This window comes from Periplaneta americana, chromosome 17 (genome assembly GCF_040183065.1).
Source record: "Periplaneta americana isolate PAMFEO1 chromosome 17, P.americana_PAMFEO1_priV1, whole genome shotgun sequence".
NCBI lineage: Eukaryota > Metazoa > Arthropoda > Insecta > Blattodea > Blattidae > Periplaneta > Periplaneta americana.
Window position 1 is genome coordinate 6,660,055 of NC_091133.1, and position 26,337 is coordinate 6,686,391.

The following is a 26,337-nucleotide window of genomic DNA, read 5'->3' on the forward strand; positions in this document are numbered from 1 at the left end:
CTACTGTGCATTCTCTCATAGATATTTCAGGAGTTTAGATACATAAATGGGAGGAGTGATAGTAGGAGGAAAAAGAATAAAGTGTATAAGATTTGCTGATGATATGGCGTTGTTAGCAGAAGAGAAGATGATACTAAAGGATAAGCTGCTGGAGCTAAATGACAGCTGTGAGCAGTATGGGATGAAGGTAAATGCTAACAAGATGAAGACCATGGTCATATGAAGAAGAGTAAAGAAAATAAACTTGCAAATTCTAAATGAGGCAGTGGAGCAAGTGTCCACTTCAGATACTTGGAATGTACTATAAGCAGTAACATGAGCTGCTGCCAAAAAGTCAAAAGGAGATTAGCTATGGCAAAGGAAGCTTTTTATGGAAAATGGAGCATCTTCTGCGAACCTCTGGAGAAAGAACTAAGGAAGAGACTAGTGAAGTGCTTTGTGTGGAGTGTAGCATTGTATAGGGCAGAAACATGGACATTACGACGAAGTCAAGAGAAGCGACTAGAAGCATTTGAATATGGAAAAGGATGGAGCATGTGAAATGGATAGAGAGAATAAGAAACGAAGCTGTGTTGGAAAGAATGATGCTGAAACTGATCAGAAAGAGAAAAAGTAATTGGCTGGTTCACGGTTGAGAAGAAACTGCCTTCTGAAAGATGCTCTGGAAGGAATGGTGAACGGGAGAAGAGTTTGGGGCAGAAGAAGATATCAGATGATAGACGACATTAAGATATATGAGTCATATGAATAGACAAAGAGGAAGGCAGAAAATAGGAAAGACTGGAGAATGCTGGGTTTGCAGTGAAAGACGTGCCCTTCGGCAGAACACTACGAATGAATGAGTGAATAGATACATCACGATCTTTGCACTTTTAACGGCCCGTGATACAGCTGTGGTCCTGTGGTACATTGAGGTTGGGAGTAACGTTATTCTTAAGGAGTCGGAAGCTGCTCATGACCATTCCGCTCATTAATTTACGACCTCTACCTGGTGTTTGTGCAAATGATGGTATGGGAAAATCTTGTATTTTGATACCTGAAACACTTCACCATTTTGAGATGCGCTTTTCTTGAAAAACTGTGTGAAATACCCATCAAAGTCTTTGAAAACAGTGTGTGTCATTTCAAAAACTTGGAAGTGACGTTTAACAAGTTCAATCCATTCACTTGGGATATCCACTTTTCCACCTGCAGTGCCTCTATGAGACACTCTCCAAATCAGACTCGTAGCTCAGCCAATACAATAATGTCCGAAGTCCCGGACATCAGACCTTGTTCCATGGATTGAAATTTTTAAGCCGCTGTAATATAATAACGGGCATGGATATCGGTCATTTTAATAGTGCATAATGTGTGCCTTGCCTTTAAGAGTAAATTGCACTGAAAAAACCATTTTCGGCAAAACTTGGACTTCGGCCCTTATTCCACTGACCGCTTCATATATAGGATTGGGTTCTTGTTCTGTACGTGAGGAATGTCCATCATCGAATTCATACCGACATACCCACTAATACTAAAGGTATTCTGTGTTTTTGTATGGTATATAATTAATTGGAAACGAATTTGGAAGTTCGAGCAAAATTATATTTTGTAACCTCTGCGAATCAGCGCTTTCACATTCTGCAGAAGCCACCAGTGAGGCTCAGTCGGTTAAGACGCTTGCCTGCCGGTCTGAAGTTGCGCTCGGGCTCGAGTTCGATCCCAGCTTGGGCTGATTACCTGGTTGGGTATTTTCCAAGATTTTTCCCAACCGTAAGGTGAATGCCAGGTAATCTATGGCGAATCCTCGGCCTCATCTCGCCAAATACCATTTCGTTATCACAAATCTCGACGCTAAATAACTTTGTAGTTTATACAGCATCATTAAATAACCAACTAAAATAAAGCCATTGTGCAGATATATGAACACTTAAATGTCTGTTACAGTCGTGATGGATGTGATAAAGAAGGAACCCGAGGTCGACCCATTGACTATACAGTCCAGTGATAACGCTGATAAAGATGAGAAGAAGCCCTTAGCACAGGTAAATTAAAAGTCATTGGTTCTAATTTCTATATGCGACTTGTATAACATTGTAGAATATGACGTAAGGTTACATGAAAGGGGAAGACTGGGGATGATTGATACCCAGGGTAATTTCCTAGAAGACGGGCAAAATCCTACATGGCTAACGAAAACTACCAAAACGTTCTGCCTACTATGAAGTTCAAATGTAACCAAACATCACAAAATCAAAGATGGCAAATAAAACTTATATTCATATTTTTAAAGAAGAACAAGTCCTTCAAAAAATGAAAATATGTTTCATTTTTCATCTTTGATTTTTATGGTGTTTGGTGGCATTCGAATTTCATGGTCGGTAGTACTTTTCTGGCAGTTTTCATCCGCACTTTACCCCCACAAATCTCTAAAACACAAAACAATAATTTATCACCTCATCAAACAAAATTCAATCCTCATTGACGTCTTCAATGACAACCACTTACTTCACTTGCATTATGACACAGGCTTCAAAGCAATCTAAACTTAAACCATGCAGCCAACAAAGAACTAAACCAACACTTTGTCGTACAGTCAAATTCACATAACTATACCATGTATTTACACAAAATGAAATTCTCTTTGAACTCTTATTATATCTTAACTTGTACGGAAAATTCAATAAATAATTCCTTGGAACCATAGGAACAGTTTTCTCCTCAACAATCGACACATTTCTTATTCAACAGGGAAAGAATAAACCAAAATCGACACAAAATTTAATACTCTGTTCTATGTTCACACATCTTTCACAGATATCATAAAATGACAAACTTTCAATAAATTTAACCATCAGACACAATATAACACCACTCACGTCAAACAACCAAGAACAACTTACTGACGTCATTATCCATTCAAAATTAACGACAATTCTAGAACAAATGATGACAACTATAACCAATCAAATCGAAGGAAAATCATAAAATGACAAACTTCCAAGAGCTTTAGCCAGCAAAACAGTATAACAACATTAACGTCAAACAACCAAGAACAACTTACTGACGTCATTATCCATTCAAAATTTTAACGAAAATTCTAGAACAAATGATGACAACTATAACCGATCAAATCGAAGGAAAATCATAAAATGACAAACTTCCAAGAGCTTTAGCCAGCAAAACAGTATAACACCACTCACGTCGAACAACCAAGAACAACTTACTGACGTCATTATCCATTCAAAATTTTAACGAAAATTCTAGAACAAATGATGACAACTATAACCAATCAAATCGAAGGAAAATCATAAAATGACAAAATTCCAATAGCTTTAGCCAGCAAAACAGTATAACAACATTAACGTCAAACAACCAAGAACAACTTACTGACGTCATTATCCATTCAAAATTTTAACGAAAATTCTAGAACAAATGATGACAACTATAACCAATCAAATCGAAGGAAAATCATAAAATGACAAACTTCCAATAGCATTAGCCAGCAAAACAATATAACACCACTCACGTCGAACAACCAAGAACAACTGACAACGTCATTACCCATTCAAAATTAACGAAAATTCTAGAACAAATGACAACTATAACCAATCAAATTGAAACAACATCACGGCGACACCTCGTATAAAAACCTAGAACTAACATATAAAAGTCACTAAAAATCACTAACATTTAACTCTAAAGTAAAAAAAAAGTTGTTAATACTTAGTACATCCAACCAGGTGCCCGTCTTCTATCAAATTACCAAAAATTAATATTCTGGACTTAAATATGCTTCCTGTAGCTTTCTTTGCTCAACTGCTACGTTACACAGAGCTTATTGGTAACATTAACAAAATAAACAATTTTAAATCTTTTGAACACACAAAAACAATCAGTTTTTATCTGTATGCAAAGTGTATGAGTCCTCCCTATCATTGGGATATGTAATACACTCATTGACGATGTATGATACAGTTATTTTATATTCATAATTTACAAAATTTAAATGAGGTTTTGGTTTACAATGCTAATTATTATTCATGTTGTTAAGATATTTCAAACTTGTGCACTGAAATATCAAGAACATTTTTGCTAAAGGTCATCACAATATATCTTAACATCTTACATGTATTCCACAGAGATTCCATCAAAACCTTCATTAAAATAAAAACAAATTAAACGTTCATTTTATCTATAAATGTAGGTTGTGAAAGTGTAGTATCAGCTTGAGAACTATTAATCATAGAAATATAATTTTTGTGGCCATTAAAATTTTCTGCATATTTCACAGTCCATTTTCCTACAGGTCCTGACTCTAAAAATGCATCCAGCAAATGCTCTAACTTATCCTAAAACTCCTTGACATTTGCTCTACTGGAAGCTGATGCTCTTGCAGTGCTTGTTGCTCCTGGTAGTCAGACAGAGTTCTTTGTTGTGTCGTGCCCAGGGGGTCAGATAGTAGGGGATGATAGGATCGGCCTGGAGGGAGTCTGGGTGGAAGGCCTATCAATCCTAGTACCAATGCTAAGGACCTCAGTGAGCTGAAAGTCAGATTTTTAGAGGAGGAGTGTGGACACGAGGATTAATGCAGTAACAATCAAACTGAATAATAAAATATTTAATGTAATGAAAGTGAAATAAAACATTATTAGTGAATAGTTAGTAAATTAAACTGATCATAACAGCTGTATACAAATAATAAAAGTTACTGATTCCTCTCACAAGTTCGGCTATAATGAGCGTAAAATATTCTTTACAGAATCTCAATTGTTTAGGCAGTATGTTTAACACACAGCTTACACTTGAGGCGTAATTGCCCTGACTGTCCCTGCCATAAATCGTTGGATAAGGTTGAATATCTCGTTAGGTGAGGGAAAATGAAATAAACACCTTAAAAATTATAATTTTCCTGATAACATTTATTAATTTAAAAATGAGATAACTTCTATATAAACTCTATAAAAAAAGAACAATAAATTAGAAATATGAATCTTTAGGTAGTATAAGAAATAATAAAAATAAATAAGGTGACTTAACAATGAATATAATTAGAAAAGGAAGCTTCTCAAAAAACAATCACTGCACTAAAGGCAGACAAGCTGAATATCAATAAACTATGAAACTACTAACCCTCTGGGACTGGCTTGCGGAGTCATATAAAGCCCTCTGACATCCGCCATTACACATACGAATTTAATTAGGAGATTCTACACAAATATACTATTAATTTTAACTGGTCCTCAATTCTGCTATACACAAATGTAGAATGAAACTTAACAATATGAATGAAGAAATATATAGCGGACCTTATAAGACTGACGAGTGTCAGAGAATCTTTCTAAGCAAAAGCAAATTAACCATGTAGAATTTAGAAAAGAGAAAATATATATTAATAAATAATAATATCACCAATAGTCGAATCCACTAATGATCCCTGGCAGGCCAATCTCGGGATCAACTTGAAAATGCCTTCCTTGTGCACATGACAAAACCAATTCTGTGGCGGGTTAAATACCAGAACCCCGGAGTAAGACCGTGCCTGTCCATCCCAGGTCATCATGTCGGTATCTCGGTCACTCGCTGCTGGAGTCGTCTCTCCCCTGACTGCATTCCAAGTTTCTCGTTTGGATGCCTGTCAGTCACTTCCCGAGTGACTGTCTCCTCTCAACTCCCATAGCAAAAACTCAACCTTCTAGGTCGAGTGCTGATCAGTCACTGCGATCGACCTTCTCCTCTGAAGTCATATCAGTCACTGCCTCACGCATCTCGTCATCAGTCCAACCCGGAAAAACGCTCGTAACAAAATTATTTGAACAGAAGCATCCACTGACAAGTAAGACCGAAAAAACGAACCAATAAGAATATTCCCTTATCATAATAAACTCGCTCTTTATACATAGAAGAAATCAGACATAAAATGGCGGATAAGAGAACGCCATCTATTGAAAAAAAAAGAAAAACTAAAACCAGGAATAAAGGAAATAGGGAAGAAGAAAGAAAATCGATATGGAAAACAGGGTGCCGAAAAATAAACGGCACACACTTACATAAAGAACTGCAACTGTTAAGTTGGACATCTTCGCCTGGTAAAAGTTGATTAATTTTTAACTAACGAAATCAGTAAAATTCTCTAAGTACGAAAATATAAAGCATTCTATACTTTGATACAAAGTGTTGGAGAACTTGGGCGTCTATAGCCTCAGTCTGACTGCTCCTGGTGTCTATGCAAGTGATGAGCTGCTAGTCGTTGTCTTCAGCAGAATGGTCAATCTGAATCCAAGCCACTGCTCATATACGAATTTCAAACAAAGGGTAACGCCAAAAGGGCAATAACCATTGGCTCTCATGGCCGGAATTGTAATGAGGAGTCAGCTTCCGATCGGTTCATATATTTTGCAAAATCACGGTCGACACGTGTACCAATATATGGTTAGGTTACACATTGATAAACAGGTACAATACCGCGTTTTCGTTATGATAGGTTGATATATTTGGCTTGGAAGAGATTTTTGCCATTATCATTAAATTATTTACTGTTTTTCTTGGGTATCAAGATTTATTTATTTTTATTATTGGTTTAAGTGTATTAATTTAAGTAAAGTTAATAGAAGATTTTAACTTCTTTCTTATGAGTTTGTGGGATCTGTGGTCATTTAGAATTACAGAAATATCCATCATATCCCATCTTGTCATTGCAACATTGTTGTACCTTGGCCTGTGGCAGAGTTCTAGTACAATATGTTAACATTTATGTCTTACACGTAGGGTTTAGATAATCAAAAGCGAAAGGCAATAATTATTTGGTTCTCCTACATGTTTTCTGTATAACTATAAAATATTCATAATTATTTAGCACTGCCGTGACAATGGCAGTGGTCACCTTAGCCTTGATGGGGGCAATAGCACAACAAGGTTACTTCACACATTTTGCCGGTCATCTTATTCTTGATGGGGGCAATAGCATAACAAGGTTAACTATTACGTCAAGCTGAGCACCACAGTTGTGGTTCATAAAACCCTTGACCAACCGTACACTGCCCTTTGGTTCTCATCTCATGTAGATGGGTAAGTTTTGTGATTTTTTGGTGTGAATTCATAAGCCAGTTAATTGTATGCCTTTACAGTACCAAGCCCGAAATCATTTCAGAGGCTTTTTTGAAATATCCTTCTACTCCAAACATAGTACCAAATTACAGTTTCCCATAGGGATGACTGATGCACGTATCACATATCCATGTTCACTTGTATCAGGCATCCTCATGGAACAAGCAAACATTATAATTATACTCTTACTCGGAAAGAGGTTATAATAATCATTGTCTCATGGCTACCGGATATAATTACTTAAAGGTATGCAGATTGCAATCTCAAAAAATTCTTATTGATAAGGTATGTATATTATTGAAAAATGATGAGGAATATTTTATGTAATACAGGATTGCAATTGTAGTTCTAGATCAGATTCTTCCAATCCAGACTTGCTAGAATTGACAATAAACCGTTAACAGGAAGTGATTAATAGAACAAATGAATCTCAGAAAAGTAATGCGATTCAAAATGTGCCCTGTATCATATATCCCTGTGTATCAAATATCCCGTTTCCCCTATGTCTGCAAGTTTATAATTAGCAGGCTTTTATTACATAGACTAGAAATTTCTAATCTAAAGTTGACTGTTGTGTTTGCCTTCATGTCACGTGTTACATGCTTCTGTATTAACTTAAAATATTCTTCAATAAAATACTTTTCATAAATCCTCTTTATTTGTTAATGCTCTAGTCGAGGTGGGTTCCTCCATGTTGGTAGCTCGTGCATTTCTCTGCACATTTATCGTATTATCACCATCTACCCCTTTTCCTTCTCTCGTCTTTCTCATTAATATTTCTCACCACTGGCCACCATTGCATGCAGAACGCCCACCACATCATCACAGCCATTTTCACCTCTCCATCCCCGCTGTTAGTTTTTGCCACATCCGCCATCATCACGGGATTTGTTAAGGATGCCTGATGATGCTTCATTCTTCTTCCCCTTCTAGTTATTATATCCATTCTTAGGTTAAGGTTCTTAGGCTTATTACTCCCATCTCACCAGCGGGGATCTTTCCTATCTCCGTGGTCCGGTCGAGGTGGGTTCCGCCAAGTTGATGACCCGGGGATGCAATGGTGGCTCTCGTGCTTTTCTTTTCGGACATTAATCGCCTTATCACCACCCAGCCCTTTTCGTTCTCTCATCTTTTTCATCGCTGTATTTCTCCTCGCCAGCCATCATTGCATGCGGAACGCCCACCACATCATCACAGCCATTTTCACCTCTCCATCCCCGCTGTTAGTTTTGCCACGTCCGCCACCATGACGGGATTTGTTAACAATGCCTGGTGAGGCTTCATTATTCTTCCTCTTCTAGTTCATTATATTCATTCTTAGGTTAAGGTTCTTAGGCTTATAACTCCCGTCTCACCGGCGGGGATCTTTCCTATCTCCGTGGTCCTGTCCCACGGTTTCGGGCGCGACTTTCGACTTGTGTGGCCCGACAGGGCGCCCAGCAACGAAGCAATAGTGGACCCTTCATACTGCCCCTATATGCAAGTTTAGGTGCCGAGCCCGGACCAGTAGTCATGTACACTCACGTAGAGCCCCAATGGGGGCCTGGGGCGATTTAAACGTCCCGGTGACCGACTCTGCTCGCCGGGGCGAATATATCGCCCCGACGTGTTACCGCTGACTTATGGGTGTCTCAGTGTAATCAACCACAAGTCCCCTGAAGCTGCGTGCGATCTCGGATTGCTCCGGCTTTGGGAGGGTAGGTCGGAGTTAGCCGAGTGGTCCGGCACTTGTATTCAGTGTAGAGTGGGGGGCCACGGGCTGTTTTTCCCTTGGTAGGGGCGTAAAACTGCGACACGCCTCTGGTGTAAGACTTGCCATTAGGTGTTTAATGACCAGTTTGAAGGGTAACTTGCGTTAAGTGGGTTGCTTGGGATCGGGCTGTGGGGGGGTCCCCACGGCTGGCACAGACCGAGAAGAATTTTAGGTGTCTTTTTCTTCCGCCCCCCCCCCCGGTGGCAGGCTGACGCCGACGCTTCCGTAGGGGGGGCCAGTTCAAAATGTCTTCGCGCTCCTCTTCTCCTCCCTCAGAAAAAACTAATAAAAACAGAAGACAGGAATTGATACGACTGGTGGTCATATTATGACGAAAACTGCTATGGAATTGGACCCTGAGAAAGTAACTGTTAAAGTGCCACCTCCGAAGTTTATCAGTATCACCTTGGATGGAACGGAAAAGACAATGAAGCATATTAGTCCATTTTACGTGAGATGCGCACTCGACGGACTCGTTGGGAAGGTCAAAAATGCAACTCGCCTACGCAACGGTAGTCTCCTCGTCGAGACAGTATCTCCAAAACAGAGTGAGACGCTGTTGAGAGCGAAGTTGCTAGGGTCTTACCCTATTAAAGTCGAACGGCACTCCTCGCTGAACACCACGCGGGGAGTAGTGCATACGGATTCTCTGGATGGCATGTCTGATGAAGAGATCCAAGTAGAACTGGCGGAGCAGTCCGTGTCCAGGGCTTACCGTTTATTACGTAAGCGGCACGGACAGCCTGTCCTACTAGAATACATCCTTGTCGGGTACGAGCGTGTCCCTGTGCGTGCATATGTGCCGAACCCTATGCGGTGCTTAAGGTGCCAACGGTTCGGACATACGCAAAAACGTTGTACTAACGATATCGTATGTGCAAAGTGCGGTGGTGCTGACCATGGGGATTCCCCATGTGCCGGCGCCGAGCACTGTGTGAATTGTTCTGCGGACCACGCCTCCAATTCTAAAAATTGCCCGAAGTATATGGTAGAGAAGGATATCCAAGAACTGAGACTCCGAGAAAATATTGCGTTTTTCGAGGCGCGTAAGCGTATTTTAGATCAACAGAAGAATTCTTTAGATGTCTTTACTTACCCCATCATCTTTTCGGTCTTCCTATGTTCCTTCTTCCTTAGAGTGAAATATTATTTTGGGTGTCTTGTATCTGCCACCTTATTCAAGTACTGATACCATTGGTCACGTTATTCCTTTATTTAGTTGTTAAAATTATAAACTTACAAGTCTTTTCTATTATCTTCATTCCTTAATCGGTCTAGTCTTGTACATCCTTTTGTTCTTCTTAGAAAACCAGTTCAGTACTCTGTACTTTATTCTGAATTTTCTTGGAGTTTGCCCATGTTTGTGAGATATAGAGAGGAGTAGATGTGGGCATTGTTTTATAATAGTTTATTCTGATATGCAATCTTGTTTTATTGTTCAAAGTTCTGTACCACACAACATTTGAAATTTGGATATTTTCCTATTTACATCGCCTTCACTTTCATTTTGTATATTAATATCACATGCTAATAATTAAAATTTTTGTCTTCTTTAACTATTTTCATTGAAATACTACCTTGCAACTTCTGAAGTCCAAGTCAACTTTCATCGTTAAGTGATGTAGTGCTATACTTACTGTTACTTCGTTTCTTTTCATAATACTGTCCTGACGTTGTTATATGTGACATTTGCATTATGTTGCTGTCTGTGTAGGAAGGGAATTTATTGGATCGCCACGTGGCTGGAATAAAGACGGAATGTGTGGACCACAGGTGTCATCTTACATCACAGACTAAAGTTGAGGAAACTGCATTGCCTAATAATTTTATTATGACATGTAAAGCTGAGGTAAGTGGAGCCCATGGGCTGAGCTGATGTTCTTTGAATATTCTCAGGTCTTACTAATTTACCTCCTAAGTGACGTGTTCTTAGAATAATCGTAGCCTACATTCTTGTAATGATTTGGCGTTAGTGAAGTGTTGTCATATGTGTGAAAATTAATACTTTTCATAAATCGTCCCTCTGCTCACTGTTTTTTTTTTTTTTTCAATTTGTAACTTGTCTGCGGTATATCTTAGGCACAAGTTTTACTGTACAATAGGACTGAAAATGAGTGTTGCTATTAATTTCTTCGTTCTCCTACAATTTTAAACCGTGTTGTTCTCTTAAAGGACCTGTTTTAACTTAGATGTTGTGTGTTAATTTCTGTGTTAACGAGTTAAGGAAAGCAAATAACCAAAGCTCGTGATGCGATCTTGAAACATAACCTCACTAACCTAGTACTACCTATGCATTAAGTTTTTGTTATAACATAAATCTTAACGCAGAGAAACACATTATGACATATTATTTGTAATGGGGAAATAGAAATGAAACTGTTATTAACAGTTACAAATTATTCAAGGTTATGAATATTTTTGTTCCATTCTGTTTATACTCGTATTTACGTCAAATGCTATACCAACTTCTGTTTGAATCATGTTTCAGGGTTGATATGATATATATGATTTGATATGCTATATGATATAATATATGGTATGAGATTTGATATATGAAATGGTATGGTATATGATATGATATGATATGATACGATACGATATATGATATGATATGATATAATATAATATATGATATGATATATGATTATATGAATATGATATGATATTTAGTAGTATTAGTATTTAGTATTTATTTATTTAACCTGGTAGAGATAAGGCCTGCCTTCTCTGCCCCTCTACCAGGAGATTCCAATTATAATATGAACAATAAAATTACAATTAGTATTAAATTTACAATTGCAATAACAAATAACATTACAATTAGTATTAAATTTACAATTACAATTACAATTAAAAATCAAAGTACGAAAAGATTACCTGACTAATTAAAGCTAGATAATTTATCATAGAAAAACAAAGAATATTTTATATTTACTGAATTACAAATTAAACCTAGAAAACAAAATTGTATAGCGATTAAATTACTGGATACTGAAATATTTTGTGATTGATTAAAGAAACTATTTACAAGAAATCAATTACTGACCAAGTGCCTAGTAACTTTGCGTTTGAATTCAATTTTATTTCGACAGTCCCTGATGCTAGCAGGTAGCGAATGATATATATGATATGATATATGATATGATAAGATGTGATGTGATGTGATGTGACGTGACGTGACGTGACGTGACGTGACGTGACGTGATACGAGTGATATTAGGGAGTAACTACTAAAAATATAAATAAAAAAACAAGGCTTAATGGAAATCTTTATTTCATTCATGTTATACATTTTGGTCAAATAATAAACCCATTGGACATTGTGCACCTGAGGTAGATTTCCCTAAATTTGTTACCGAGTAATGACGTATTTGCTCACAGATCATTTTTTAAATCTTAGGATATCAGGAACAGAAGAACTCTTTAAGTATATGCTCCTAGGTCTGTCTGCTGTTGCAAAAATTTCTACTTGGATTCGGTAGTAATTAAATGCAGGCTGATGGCATGAAAATTATTGCCGTCTTTGTGTAAACTTGCGCCATCGTTTTGTTCAATTCACTCTTTATTTTCTTAGGAAGAGTTGTGTAATTTGGACACAGTAAAGGACGAGCTGAAACTGGAAGTTACAACAGAAGAGAATGAGATTCTGCCCAATAGGTGAGTGTGGTGTGTGAGTCTTCACATGGTCATTTCTTTCATTGCTTCATTAAAATTGTTACTAATAACGTTAATTTCCAATCTGTTATGGAATGGATTAATAATTTGTCGTTGTAAGGATGAGTGAGAAAGATGGTGAAGAATCATGTACGAATGGGAAGTACCAGAACGACAGAGTTAAGGTAGACAACGAATACCATAGAAGGAGAGAGTTATGAAGGCATTGCTGGATAGACAGTTAAAGGTATAATAGAAAACATAGGGTAGGAAATAACAATGTTGCAAGCTTCCATTAAAGATAAATAGAATGATGTGATTGTTACTGATTTGAAAGTCTTAAAAGCGATATACCTGTGGGGATAGATCGTCAAAGACTAGTACATGCAAAATATACAGGGCTCCCACAAAGGAACTTTTGGGTTTCGAACACATGTAAACTACGTTTATTGAAACTCAGATAAACAAAACTGGCACCATTAGGAAGAGAGCAGACACCGAACCGAACACCAAGACCTACGGCATTAGAGGAGACTGGACAGTCTGCCTCCAATTCAACACTCTCTCTCTCTCTCTCTCTCTCTCTCTCTCTCTATATATATATATATATATATATATATATATATATATATATATATATATATATATATATCCTCTCAGTCATACCCATATATGCCCTTCTTTCACTCATTGGTTAAACATAAACGTGTCCAGATGTCACATAAATATACTAAGGTTGGGTAAAAAGTAATGGCGACAGTTCGATATTTCTGACATGGCTTTATTCACAGGGGTACAACATTTACGTACCTTCTATATAGTCGCCCCTCTTATTTATTACCTTATGCCAAATGTTTGTAAGGCGTCGTACACCATCAGCGCGTCCATCTTTGTTGATGTTCCGTATTGACCGCCCTAAAGCACGGATAAGTTCATCTCTGGTATTGTACCGGGTCCCTTGCAGTGGTTCTTTCACTTTGGTGGAAAGATTGTAATCACATGGATCATATCGGTGAGTACGGTGGATGTTCCAGTAGTCCGCGTTTTCCGTCTGCCTTGGAGGTACAGCGTGATGCAGTTTTACCCCATCAGTGTCACATGCCACAATGAACATCACCTTCACAGCACTTTGTGTAGGGCGCACTTTCTTCGGACGAGAAGAACCTGGATGCTTCCATTCATTTGATTGACGTTTCAAGTTTGGTTGGTTCGTATGAGCGAGCCCAGGTTTCGTCCATAGCGACGATTCGTCCAAGAAAGTCGTCATCTTTCCTTTGGTACCGGTCCAACAAGGCCTGTGCGACTGAATAGCGGTGCCATTGTTAAACCTCGGTAACCCAGAATGTCTTGCAGAATGTGGAGCACAGTTTTGTGACATACTCAGACTTCTGCTGCTAACTCACGCGCAGTCCATCCAACAGGGAAGCAAGGAGTTGAACTGTGTTGTCCTCCACGCTGGGTTGTCCTGTACGGAGGTGGCTGCATTGGTGGTTGTACTAAAAATATACAATATATAGCCAATCAGATTATTACATTTACAAACCCAAACGATTATTCATCAGTTGAGCTATAAAATATAATACATATCAAGTAACTTAATTCATTTAAAACCATAAGCAATTGATCAGTTGAGCTGTACAGATTACTATTCAATTTAAGGCATATACAATTCAACAGCCAAACTATACAAACATATACAATACGTGGTAAACAGATTCAATTCAGTTTACAAGCATACTTTCGTTAAGCTATACAAAATTGTACAATTCATATCAAGTAGATTAATTCAATTTATATTTATAAACAATTCATCAGTTGGGCTATACACACTTCTATTCAATTTACACCATATACTATTCATCAGTTGAGCTGTACAGACTACTATTCAATTTACAGCATATACAATTCATCAGTTGAGCTATACCAGCTATGGGGACTATTAGCAAAGGAGGGAGGGAACGTATCCTACTCACCCCACATTCGGTTGGTTGGCTGGCGAGGGGTAACGCAGTTGTTTTGCTAAGTCAAGTGCAGTGGTGGATTCGACACACCTTGCGCGTCAGTAATTTCTCCGCTGTTATTTCTTGTTTCCAAATCTTTACAGTCTTTTGTTTATATGAAGTACAGCTGTCATACAACAATTATTACAGCCGCCTACTGTGAGCTATATTGTCTAATTTGCATTTATCTTCATTGCATACTGCCCACACTGTCATTTAGCTCCAGTAGCATATCCTTTAGTATCATTTCCTCTTCTGCTAACAACGTCATATCAGCAAATCTCTATTCTTCTTCCTCCTACTATCACTCCTAGCATGTTCTGAAAACAGTTATTCACTAAATCCTCCAAGTAGATGTTGGGTAGGCGATAAAGGACATCCTTGACTTACTCCTCTCCCAATTTCACTTCCTTCTGACATTTCTTCTCCTATCCTCACTTTGACTCGTTGTTTCATATAAAGATTACTGAACAGTCTTCCCTCTTTCCAATCCACACCTATTTGCTTTAGGATCCCCAACAGTTTATTCCAATCCACTCTGCCAAAAGCCTTTTCTAGGTCCACAGGTGCTACACACACTTCATTATTCTTCTCTAGGTATTTTTCGCCGATTATCCGTAGCAGTCCAATTGCACCTCTCGTACCTTGTCGCTTTCTGAAGGCAAACAGCTCTTCTTCCAACTGTTCTTCCATGTTAGAATAGAAACGTCGATTCAGTATTCACAAAAGAATCTTCGTCGAGTGCGATATTAGACTTAAGTCCTAAATTCCTTACATTTCTTGGCATTATTTTTCTTCGGAATTGGAATCAACACTGTCTCCGTCAAGTCTTCAGGCCAGTCGCCTTTCTCATATATTTCGTTGCATAATGATAGAATTTCCTTCTTGTCTTCACCCAAGCATTTCACTAATTCAGTGGGGATTTCGTCAACTCCTGTTGCTTTCCCATTCTTCATTTCTTTAAGTGCTAGTACAACTTCTTTGCTTGGAATAGAAAATCCTCTTTCGTCTTTTGATACGATTTCTTCGTCTTCTATAGCTAAGTTATGTGGACGATTCCTTGTCTCATATAACTGTTCTACTATTTCGTCCATCTGTTTAGTATTCCTGGTTTGTCTGTTATTTTATTTCCAATGTCGTCCTATATCAACCTTATGGATTTTCTGTTATTTGTGAAGTCGAAACATTTTACTTCGCGGTACATTAAATCATATCTCCCTTTTCTCTCTAGATCCTCTATTTCTTCACATTTCTATTTCATCCAATCTTCCTTTGCTTTATCAGTTTCTCTTCTTAGTTCGTTGTTTAGTTTCGTGTAGTTCCTTTTACCTTCTTCTGTATTCATGTTTTTACATTTTCTCCTCTCCTCCATCTTCTGCAACATTTTCCCTGTGACCCAAGGTTTCTTAATTCTCACATCTTCTGTGTATCCTATTGTTTCTTCTGCTGTTGTCTATATAAAACTTTTTAAATGAGTCCAGTACTCATTAATATTCTCAGGGTTGACCTGGTTGGCGAGTTGGTATAGCGCTGGCCTTCTATGCCCAAGGTTGCGGGTTCGATCCCGGGCCAGGTCGATGGCATTTAAGTGTGCTTAAATGCGACAGGCTCATGTCAGTAGATTTACTGGCATGTAAAAGAATTCCTGCGGGACAAAATTCCGGCACATCTGGTGACGCTGATATAACCTCAGCAGTTGCGAGTGTCGTTAAATAAAACATAACATTAATATTAACATTATTCTCAAGTGTAGATTCTAATGCAGCGGCTTTCTCTTAAAAATTTACTTCAAATTAACTGCTGTCCTTTTCGTTCTTCAGTTTTTCCATGTTCAATTTCTTCATCACTTATCTTCTTCAGACGAATATCTACTTATCCAGCCACCGGCTTGGCTCAGTCGGTTAAGGCGCTTGCCTGCCAGACTGAAGTTGCATTCGGGCGCGGGTCCGCTTGGGCTGATCCCCGCTTGGGCTGATTACCTGGTTGGGTTTTTTCCGAGGTTTTCCCCAACCGTAATGTGAATGCAAGGTAATCTATGGCGAATCCTCGGCTTCATCTCGCCAAGTATCATCTCGCTGTCACCAATCTCATCGAGGCTAAATAACCTAGTAGTTGATACAGCGTCGTTAAATAACCAACTAAAATTAAAAAAAAACTACTTATCCTATCAGCAGGACATGATCTGAGTTAATATCCGCTCCTGGTAGAGTATTTGCATTTTTAAGCAATTTCGGAATCTTTCCTGTACCAGTATATACTCTATCTGATATCTCTTTTCATCCCTTGCGCATGTCACTGTGATCTTCTTCGTTTATGTTGTTGGAATAATGTATTTCCAACAGTCATTGGATTTCTTTTAAAGAAATTCACCATTTTTTATTTATCAGAGCTTCCTCAAATTAGAGGCTGCCATTAGACAAAGCATACAAAACAATACAAGAACAAATAGAAGATGAGAGCTAAAAGAGTAAGAAAAAAGGCAAACAAATACACAAACAAACAATGGCAGTTTACAGAAGAAAAAAAAATTCAAGTAAAGAATCAATGAAAGCTAAGAAGGAAAAAGAAAAATGATAATGGTGCGTCAATTTTTTTCCATACACTGAATTAGAGTCCATATACGCGGTTCCGTAAAAGATTGACTGACTCTCTAATTATGAGGAGGGCCAGTTCATTCAGTCCTGTTCTGTCATTTCTTTTTCCCAATCCATATTTTCCAACTGCTCTTCCATCTTATCCTTCTCCTACAGCTGTGTTCCAGTCGCCCATTAGGATTACGCATGCTCCCTTCTTCTCCTTCTCAACTATCTCTTCTATGTTGTCATAGCTTTCTTCCATTTCCTCGTCTGCTAATCCACTATGTGGCATATAAACTTGCACTAGCACTAAGTCCATTTGCTTCCCTTGTAGTTTCGCCATTATCATCCGGTCATCTACATTACGCACTCATATCACTTTATCCTTCACACGTGGTCCCAGTAATACACCAACACCATGACTTCCTTTGCACTCACCGTTTGAATAAAACAACCTAAATTCATCACTCACCAACTCTCCACTATTTTCCCACCTCACTTCTGATATACCAATCACATGCATTTTGTTTCTTCTCATTTCTTCCTTCAAGTTTTCCAACTTACCTGCTTGCAGAAGAGTCCTTACATTCCACGTTCCAAGCCTCAGTCTTCTTTTCTTCTATCTGTTGGGTTGCTTCATAATGTGTCCTTCCCCAGCATTCTCCCGGACATCCGAATGGGGGGATAATTTACGTCCGGAATCTTTTACCGTGGAAAGACTCATTATGCCATGTTTGCAGAGTTTCTTGGGAAAGATAAATGCGGTAGCTTCCCATTGCTTCCGCACACCACTCTCTTTCGCACCTTAGAAAGGTTCCAGAGGGCCCCAGCGTTAGTATTGATATGGGTTTGTAATTAGCAATAATAGATTTAGCTCCCTGTTTGCATATTGGTTTTGCTATTGAGTATTTAAGCTTTTCTGCAAAAAATTCCACATTACATTGGCAAATTGCATAAATAGCTTAACGGAGCTGATATTATTTAAGAACAAGCTTTCAGAACTTTACTTGGGATTTCTTCATATCCAAAGGAATATTTTGTTTCTAGATGTTTTATCACATACATGATTTCTGCTGCGGTAGTGGGAATAAATTTGAGACTAAAAATTCAGTGTTAAATGCATCTGTTAGGTAACCAGTTGCAGCATCTTCTGCACAATCTTGAATGTTTAAGTTCTCAATAATATTTATATAGAAGTCGTTAGAATGATTTTCAATTGATTTTGGGTTATTTATTTTACAATGATTGATATTAATACAAGTAATACTTTCATTCTTTGAATATCAAATAGTTTCATTTTTAATAATATCCTAAATAGTTTTAATCTTATTATCTGAATTTTGTATTTTTTCGTTCAGATACATTCTTTTTGCATTTTTTATAACTCTTGACATAGTTTTACAGTTAATTCTTACAGTAGTTAAGAACATGAGGATCATCACTATTCCTACTCCTTTTTGTAACACATGAATTATAATTCCCTGAGTTACCCACATGTTTTTACTTCTACATTTTTTCACCACCTTGACTGGAAAACATTCATTGATATACCGTAATTGGTGAATGTAATGAAAAATGCATATGTTTTGGGTTATTGCTCTAAAGAAGAATTACTGAGGATCAATCGCCTCTATAAAGTGAGAATCTCCATAGTAACCACTGTTCGGAAGGCAAAGCTGGAGGTTTACCAAGAAGTGCACTGCTTGGCTAAGGATGGATGAACAGAAGAACTGACGTTATAGCCATCGATTGCCGGAATCAAAAAAGCCTCATACTTGATCCCACTGTCTGGTTTGAGAAGAAAGGTCAACAAACCAATAATGTTAATGACGAAAAGAAGTCTATTTACAATCCATGTATTCCTCACTTTAATGAGAGATACAAAATGAATATTAATCAATGGAAAGTGAAAGGAATTCTCTTTCGCGCTAGGGAACTTTATTTTAGTTAATTAAAACCATCCCTGTTTCTCTTAAATTTTCTAATGACATTAATGAAATTTGCATAATGGTGAAACGGCTTGCCCCCATTGGGTAGAAATAACCCCGCCGCCAGCCATACAATAAGGTTGATTGTCTCGTACAGGTGAGGTAGAACAAATAAAACAACAAATAATACAGAGTGATTTATATAGAACTGACACATTTCTTTCATTAATTGTTTCAAAACGAATTGTGCTAGCGACAACTTATTATACCTAAAATGTAGAGGAATTTTGGGAGATTATTTACCTCTGTAGCAAATGTTGTCCGGCGTTGTCAAATCCGGAGATCTCGGTGGCCACAGGTTCCTGGAAATTATTCGGTCGTCACATAACCGGATAAATGGAAACATGCTTCATCTGTCAACCATGTGATGGACAATATTGCAGGAGTTTGCACAATGAACGTCTGAAACCAACGACAATAAGTCACTAGATGCGCAGATGTTTATGTTTTATTCCTATTGTTGGCAGCTGTTTTCGACATTTTGTGTCAACGTGAAAATGCAGTACACATTAAATCAGCGACTCTTCCTTGTGAAGCAATACTGGATTACGATTTCAATTACAGCTACTCAAAGGGCACACTAGAGAGAATTTGGTGTTCGCAATCCTCCCAAAAAAAACACAATACTGGGACTGGTAAGCAAATTGGAAACAACTGGATCTCTGGTGAGTGAAAAGGGCAAGCATCGTTCATCTAGGCTTCCCACGGTTGTTATTGACGTAAGAGCACGACTGGAGCAGTCACCCAAAAAATCGTTAAGACGTTTGTCGCAGGAGACAGGGTACACCTACTCAATGTGTCAGAGAGCCTAAAGCCATATAGGGTTACGGTTGTTCATCAGCTACAGGAACCAGATAAGGATAAAAGATTGAATTATTATCGTTGGTTTCAGACGTTCGTTGTGCAAAATCCTGCAATATTGTCCACATGGTTCACAGATGAAGCGTGGTTCCATTTATCCGGTTATGTGACGACCGAATAATTTCCAGGAACCTGTGGCCACCGAGATCTCCGGATTTGACAACGCCAGACAACATTTGCTATAGAGGTAAATAATCTCCCAAAATTCCTCTACATTTTAGGTATAATAAGTTGTCGCTAGCACAATTCGTTTTGAAACAATTAATGAAAGAAATGTGTCAGTACTATATAAATCACTCTGTAGATTACCTGATAACATTTATTAATTTAAAATTCAGATAATAACAGGAATATAAACTATATAAAAAAACAACTAGGTTTTAGAAATATTAAAAATTACATAAGGTTTGCAAAATTAATTACATATATATATATATATATATATATATATATATATATATATATATATATATATATATATATAAATGGAAAGCTTAACAAAATATGATCGACCAAGGGAACATCTCCATAAGAACACAGACAGACAGCGGGTCAAAAACGGGATATAACCCAACCATAAGGCTACTGATCTGTCGGGACTGGCTTGCCTAATAATGTAAGCTCATCTGACATTCGCCATTACACACAAGAATCGCATAAGCGTCTTTAACAGAAATTAAGTGCAAATTTAACTGATTCACAATTCTATCATTAAACAATGTGGAATAAACTAGCAATATAAGAAAGGAAACCAATAATGGAAAATATACAACTGACGAATGTCAGCGAACTCTTTTAAATAAAGACAAGTTACAAATAGCTTTAGAAAAATGAAAATATATATTAATGAAAAAGAAACACATTATCACCAATGGTGAAAAAGCTGTTACAATCCTCAGCAGGCCAGTCTCGGAATCAGGTACCAATCGTCTTCCTCAAACCGTCTTGTAGCCATCATCAAAGAATTCCAAATCCCCGAAGCCAGGGCACGCCTATGCGTAATTAGTCACCATCCCAGATCGTCATCAAACTCCAGCTGTCCACGTCTCACCCCAAGCTGGGTAGTCAGTTACCTATTTGAAAGCCGCTGCTTAACTAACTGCCAGCCCCCAATGGCTGTTTCTCAACCTCTCCCCTCGAGGGTCGATCCAAGACTCCACACTCACGTCAACCGTTCCACCAGGAAACGGACGCTAATCACCGAAAATAAATTTGAACAGAGACCGATGAAAATCAAAAACCAGTATGACGTGATAAGTAAACTCGCTCCTTATACATAAAAACAATCAGACTTAAAATGGCGGATAGAACAACGCCATCTATTGAAAAGGAAAGGTAAACTAAAGGCAGGAAGTAACATAAATAAGGAATAAGAAAGAAAATCAATAAAAAAACACAGGGTGCCGAAAATTAAACGGCACAATGGTATTGAGAGTTCATTGTCCGTTTTACACTATCACTTGTATAACACTACATAATATTATTTAATTAATTTCAATTATTCTTCAATGAACTTTTCCCAGCAAATGAAATTGTATTTTACTTTTAGTGTGCCGGTACCATTGTTTTGTTTACCTCTGTCTATGTATTCTGAAAAGTACAAACTGCTGTGTACATATATTTATTGTAGCTCAGTCGGCTGAGGTAGTTATCTGCCGAACTGGAGTTGCACTCAGACGCGGATTCGATTCCCGCTTGGCCTGATTATATGGTTAATTTTTCTCCTAGGTTTTCCCAACTGTATGGGAAATGTCAGTTAATCTATTCCGAATCCTCAGCGTTAATACCAATTCGCTGTCACCAATTCCTTTGACGCAAAATAAGAACGTAATTGATACAGCGTAGTTAAAGAACCAAGTAAAATTATATATATAAAATTTAATTTTATAATTTTTTTTTGCACGACCATACTGAAATGACATTATGTAATAATCATCTGTATCGATATGAATGTCACTTCGACACAGGTTATTATTTCGATACGGATTTCTTATTTCAATAAATCAGTTGATATCGAGATGTTAACTGCTTTAATGAAACTGATTTTGGAGGTAATAAAGTATTACTCAATTTTACAGCATCCATCATTATTTCTATTTCGTAAAACATGCTTGAATCAGACATTACTCAATAATATCTATATTTCAAGTAATGTTAAAACTTACAGAAAGAAACTGTGATTTCATTTATGTTCTTACCTATAGGAAATGCAAATGAGAATCACTTGCATTCTTTTGTTTCCCATTCTCTCAATCGACACTCTTTTGTTTCCCATTATCTAAAACCATATTAATACTTCCATATTGTCAGTATAAAGAAGCATGTATATAAACATTTATTTTAATTTTTAATTGATTAAGTAATTTCTGTCTAACCTTGCTACAGGTCGTAGAAAAACAGTTGTTTGTAACTCTAATATAATGGCTATTAAGGGTCGAATTCATAGTCACTTACGTAATGAGCATTTCCTTAGCACTCATTTCAGATCGTATTGCAGAGACGCTACTCATTCATATGCCCCCCTTGACATTGAAAGAAATATGGCAACATGGCTAGACGTGAGCGCTTTCCTACATTCAATTGTTTTCCAGCACCTTCAAATTGTTAAATCGGCATTATTGTCATACACAAATACAGAAGTAAATATTATAAAGCTAATAATTATACAAGATGTCCAGAAAGCATTTTACAGAAATGAAAGAAGTGAGCTAAGATAACTAGTTATGAAATATGGAGATATCGTCGAAAGTAAAGAAAAAGTGATAATTGTTCTTTCCAAAAGAAGAAATTGACATGGAACAAAATTGCAGTTGAGTTTAATGCGAACTCCGGAAATATTCCTGTAAGTAAATAATTTTCATTTATTTTTCAGTTATTTTTATGCTAAACAAAGTGGAAATGATATAATTACGCAAATTTTAACAGCCTATTCCTTGGGTAGAATACAAACAAAAATGCAAATGACACTTTGTTGGGACGTGAATACTTTTCGAAAAAAAAATGCCACTTAAATCTACCTGAAATCCTTCTGTATCATAAAATCTCAAAGCAACCAGTACTTTCAGTAGTGGCGAAATCGGTAAGCCTCATGGTTGCATTGTGAATTTAAATGAGAGACACCAGAATATTCACAACAGTGTTCTTGTCGAAACGGTATCTCCTCTTAAATTGTTGATCATTATATATCTCTAAAGGGTTCTCCATATCTCTGACATATATTTTGATTGCCGAAACTCATTTTCATTTTAATTACAGAACTCAATAAATTAAATTAAATCATAATCATCATCTACTGTATACCAAATCAGCTGATTGCAATGCATATAAGGAAACACTTGAGTAAGCTGACAAGCTACCTTATTTGAATAAGTGTTCACTTCAGTGGGATTTATGAATTGGAAATTATTATAAGCACTGCTTAAGTGTTTCCTTACAATAAGTGTTGACTATGAATTCGGCCCTTAGACACTCGTGCAGTCGGAAACTGACTCCGGCACTTCTGTCTCACTAGCTAACATACGATCGTTGTATAAATAATTACAGTCTTACTAACAAACCGTGTATAGTTTTTACACTAGACTTATGCAGAGTTGAGACAGAAAACTTTACTAATACACAATGCAGAAGCGATGGACGTATAAACAGCCTGTAACTATACAATGGGAATTGCTTTGCAGTAGTTATATATACGAAACCCCTTGTTTAAGCGTTGTATATAGAGAAAAAATGGCCGCCCCTCTAACAGCTGTTCGTATCGACTGTCATTTTATGATGGTTGCCTAGTAACCAAAGAAGAACAAACCAAAGACACAGAATAATTAGATTAATATTACTGTAGCTTGTACTCTTTGACCAAAATATAGTATGGCAATCGATTAGAGCCAGTTGTACTATCGATACTTAACACGCCACATTAGAGCGCTACACCAGATGCAATAGAGAACCTCAGATATTCTATTATCTTTCGTAACGAAGTAATGACGAAACTATGACGTAGCTGTGTAACAGTTCTACTGTTGTACGCGACGTATGTAGAGAGATTATTAGTAAGAAATTTACACGACGTATAAATGAGCTACTCATTGTATAAGTATAAGATAGTTAAACGTCTGTATGTAGAGTTTTTATTAGTAAGACCGTTAATGTATAATTGTACATATAATACTTATTATATTTTTATCTCATCACATTGATTAAAGCAGAGACTAATACATTTTTATACTCATTTCAGCTTCGGGAATAGTGTTAAGAAGATTGTGTCAGAAGAATACTTTGGCATTGACTGTGAAGAAGACGAACTGACGCAGTGTGGTAGCCACAAACCACATGGTTCAAATATTAATGAGCTAAGCTGTAATTCTTTCGAGTGTAATGTTTGCAACAAGGTTTTTGTAACAGCGGAATCTTTGGAACGCCATTTCCATATACACAAAACCAAGAAGTCCTACAAATGCGATGTTTGTGGGAAGTGTTTCTTGAAATTGAGTGATGTAAAGAAACATGAACTCCGTCATTGCAAATTATGTGGGAAGTTTTTCACAAAATTCCGTAATATGAAGTTACATGCACGTATACACACGGGCGAAAAGTCATTCAAATGCGAAGAGTGTGGAAATTCTTTCTCAAAGAGGGGAAGTTTAAAAAGGCATGTACGCACACACACAGGCGAAAGGTCCCTCAAATGCAATGTTTGTGGAAAGTTTTTCGGAGAATCTTCAGTTTTAAAGAGACATGCACGTATACACCTAGGCGAAAGGCCCTTCAAATGTATTGTTTGTGGAAAGTGTTACTTTGAAGCGTATAATCTTAAGATTCATTCTCGGATACACACTGGCGAGAGACCATTAAAATGTAATGAATGTGGAAAGTGTTTCTCAGCGAAAACAATTTTAAAAAGACATTTATTGGTGACGCACACAGGCGAAAGGCCGTTCAAATGTGATGTTTGTGGAATGTGTTACTCAGATTCTACTCACTTAAAGATACATGCACGCATACACACTGGCGAAAGGTCATTTAAATGTGATATCTGTGGAATATGTTTTTCAGAATCTTCGACTTTAAAGAGACATGCACGCATACACACGGGGGAAAGGCCATTCAAATGTGATGTCTGTGGGATGTGCTTCTCACAATCTTCAGATTTACAGAGACATGCACGCATTCATACGGGAGAAAGGCCATTCAAATGTGATATCTGCGGGAAGTGTTTCTTACAATCTTCAGTTTTAAAGAGACATGCACGCATACACACAGGCGAAAGGCCCTTCAAATGCAGTGTTTGTGGAAAGTGTTTCCTAGAAGCAAATAAACTGAAGAGTCACTTCTTGCTACACACCGGCGTGACACCATTTAAATGTGATGAATGTGGAAAATGTTTCTCAGAATCTTCAGTTTTAAAGCGACATACACGCATACACAGGCGAAAGGTAATTCAAACGTGATATTTTTGGAAAGTGTTTCTAAGAATCTTCAGTTTTAAAGAGATGCACGCGTACACATAGGCGAAAGGCCATTCTAATGCGATGTCTGTGGAATCTGTTATTGTCAGAACCTACAGTTTTAAACATGCTTGCGTACACAAATGTGAAAGGCCATGAAAAATGTCAATTTTATCTGTTTCTCGGAATTTACATTTTAAATGACGCATGCACGTCTACACACAGGCGAAATACCCTTGAATTTCAATGTTTGTGGGAAGTCTTTCTGAGAAGCGAATAGATTGATATTACTTCTGACTACATACAGGCGAGAGACCATTGAAATGCTACGACTATGGAATTTGTTTCTCAGTCTTGAGTTACCTCAGGAATCATTCCCGTTTGCACACTGCACAAAGATAATTTATTTGCCATTAATGTTAAAGCTGTTTGTCGATGAAGGCGGCTTTAAAATGCATGGAAGTCTACACAGCGGCGATAGGGCATACAAGTGCGATATCCGTGGAAAGTGTTCTTCAGCATCCCATGGCCTCAAGATTCACTCTCGTCTAACACGTGGTAAGGGAACTTGTAAATGAAATTAATGTGGTAACAATTTTTGTGAATCGAGAAGTCTAAAAAAGAAACAAATTCTTACACACGGCCCAAAGGACTTTCAAATGTGGTGTTTGGAAAATGCTTCACATGTAAAGGTAAGCTGATAAGGGATGTGCACTTACACTCACACCAATGTTCATTTATATTTATTTTTTGTAAATTTTCCGTGGAAAATTAGACAAGTTACAATGCAAATGTATGCTGAGGGTGTTTTAATCAATAGACTATCTGAGCACGGTTGTTGCATATTGGCGAAGTACAGAAACAGGAAAAGATGTCGCCAAGCAAACGGTAAGCATTTTTATTTTAGTATATACAGGGTGTTTCAAAAATACGGGGCATAATTTCAGGTATGTATTTCCCACATGTAGACAATCAAAA

General features: G+C 37.4%; 1 long non-coding RNA gene across 1 annotated transcript; it reads left to right on the plus strand.

Moving 5' to 3' along the window:
• The first annotated feature begins 10,557 nt into the window (after nt 1–10,557).
• On the plus strand, nt 10,558–24,467 carry LOC138693461 (uncharacterized). Its single transcript, XR_011330324.1, has 4 exons — nt 10,558–10,688; nt 12,414–12,496; nt 19,950–20,105; nt 24,150–24,467. It is a non-coding gene; the product is annotated as an uncharacterized lncRNA (long non-coding RNA).
• Nucleotides 24,468–26,337: the final 1,870 nt, after the last annotated feature.